The sequence below is a fragment of the Sapajus apella genome, unplaced genomic scaffold (genome assembly GCF_009761245.1).
Source record: "Sapajus apella isolate SASKATOON/1434 unplaced genomic scaffold, GSC_monkey_1.0 scaffold20, whole genome shotgun sequence".
In the NCBI taxonomy this organism is placed as follows: Eukaryota; Metazoa; Chordata; class Mammalia; order Primates; family Cebidae; genus Sapajus; species Sapajus apella.
The window spans coordinates 27404035-27406696 of record NW_022436960.1 but is presented as its reverse complement, the minus strand read 5'-3'; positions in this window follow the sequence as shown (position 1 = coordinate 27406696).

The following is a 2662-nucleotide window of genomic DNA, read 5'->3' as shown; positions in this document are numbered from 1 at the left end:
CATCTTTTGTTTGGATGATTGCAATCATCCAATGCTGAAATCCTAAATCATCTCCCTACTTCCGCTTTGCTCCGCTATAGTAAAATCTCAACCGTATCCGGAGAGATCCTCTTAAAACCTAAGCCAGAGCATGTCACTCCTCTGCTCTGACACCTCCAATGGCTTCTCATCTGTAAGAGAGTGCAGAAATTGCCATAATTCTTTACATTTTCCTATCAAGAAATGAAGTCTGTTTCTCAACTCATTGAGTCTGTGCTGGCCTTGTGATTTTCCTTGGCCAATAGAATGTGGCAGGTTCTGAGTTCTGTGCTAGTTCTGAGGCTAGGTTCCATGGAGCTTTGAATGCTTCTGCCCTTACTCTTGGAATCTTGCCACTGTCAAATAAACATGCTCAGACCAGCCTGTTGGGGGATGAGAGACCATGTGGAGGAGAAATTCCCAAGGCAAGGCCAGGCCAGACCAGTCGATTATCAGCCAACTTGCCAGCTGTCTGAGGACACATGAGCAAGCCCAGCTGAGATCAGCCTAGCCCAGGCTATACCCAAAGAGCCTTTCAGCTGACCCACAGACTTATGAGCTAAATAAATGGCTTGAGTCATTGAAATTTCTGGTAGTTTGTTGGGCAGTGAACACTGATATTCTCATTTAGACAAAAAGTCAAACTTCTTTTTGCAACTTATCCCCAGTACTTAGTGCTTGGCACATGATAGATGCACAGTGAACACGTGTTGAATATATTAATAAAAGCACAAATGGTTTTACCATTCTATTGAGGGAAACAGGAAAAAGATAAATCAATAAACTAATAAAATAAGTACCAAATTGGTTAAGTACTATGGGAGAAATGAACAGCAGCTGAAGTAGAGGATAAGAATGAAGGTGGATGGGGGCCCCTCCATGGGCTCACCAGGTCTTTCAGAATGAAAGTTAAAATTGTGGTAGTGGGCTGGGCGCAGTGGCTCACACCTGTAATCCCAGCACTTTGGTAGGCTGAGGCAGGCAGATCACCAAGTCAGGAGATTGAGACCATCCTGGCCAATGTGGTGAAACCCTGTCTCTACTAAAAATACAAAAATTATCTGGGTGTGGTGGCATGCACCTGTAGTCCCAGCTACTTGGGAGGCTGAGGCAGAGAATTGCTTGAACCTGGGATGCAGAGGTTGCAGTGAGCCAAGATTGTGCCACTGCACTCCAGCCTGGCAACAGAGCAAGAGTCCACATCAAAAGAAAAAAAAAAAATCCTGATAATGGCTTCTAAGGCCCTCCCTGACTGGGCCCTTACCCCCTGACCTCATCTCCTGCCCCTTTCGCTGCCTCTGGGATCCATCTACCCTGGCCTCCCTGCTGCTTTTCCAATACTCCAAGCGCACTTTCACCTCAAGTCCTGGAATGTCCTTCCCTTAGACAGTCACACCATTCACTCCCTCTCTTCCTTCGAATCTCTGCTCAGATATTCCAATATTGGGCAAGGCCCTTTTGACCACCCGGAATTCCCTAACCTTCAACCCTGCTTAATTTTCCTCCATAGGAAAGGAATTCTGTCTTGCTTAATTTACCTTTAGGATAGTATTGTCTTAGCCCAGAAATTCAGCTCATGGATACAAAACTCCTCTAGGGAACATTCCTGTCAATCCTGGAATCTAATAAGGCAATCTAATTTGGCTTCGAGCCACCCTGGGAATAAGGTAAGGCCTTTTAAAAAAGCCATGATGTCCAGGTGACAGTGGAATTGCTCACAGACAACTCTACAAAGGCACTCATGGCAAGGCTGGGAATACTCTCCACTCACCGTCTCTGTCATATACTTTACAGTTTGCTGGGACATTCTGATCCATGTTGTCATTTGTTTTGTGCCACAAACCTAAGGGGTAGGCAGGGCAGGTTTTATCATCCTCTGTTTACAGATGAAGATAATGAAGGTCCCAGAGCTCAAGTGAGCTACCCAGGACCACGGACATATAAAGCGGTAGAACCAAAATTTAAATCATGGTTGGTCTGGTTTCTTTTTTGACTGTTTCTCCATTCTGGGTTCTGACCTGGGGTCTTTGAATCATAAAGATTCAGGGTCTGTCTTGAGCTGCTCAATATGGAAGACATCTTTTCTCTAAAGAGTATGAGCTCCCTGCCAAACAGCACAGGCGCTAAATAAGCTTTCAGAGCAGCAATTCTAGAGCCTCCCCTGTGGCTTTCTGATCTACCACAGCCCTTGTGTTTGATGGTCAAGAAAGGAGAATGCCCCTGGATCACTTTATCTCCAGACCACCCCGGGCTGGCTGGACTGTAAGGGATAAGGAAGGACAAGATGGGTGAGCCGCTGCTTTCAACCAAAAACCAGGAAGAAATCCCAGTCTCGTTGCTTTATTTTGGTTGAAAAATCAAGTCGTGTGACAATGGAAACTTTTTCCTGGTTGTCCTCTCCTCTCTGCCCATGTTGACAGAAGACGGACTTGCTAATTCTGGCTGGGGTTTTTCCCTGCCTGGGCTGTTTTTCTATTTTATCTTCATCAATTGAACAGGGCTGCTGTGTCTTTCAAACTGTCGGAAGCTATCTGTATTTTTTTTTTCTTTCACATAATTTTGTAGGTCTTTTCCCAGATATGTATTTTTCTCTCTAACTTCTAACTTGCTGAAGTTTCCGCCCATGTGACTTCCAGCATGTTAC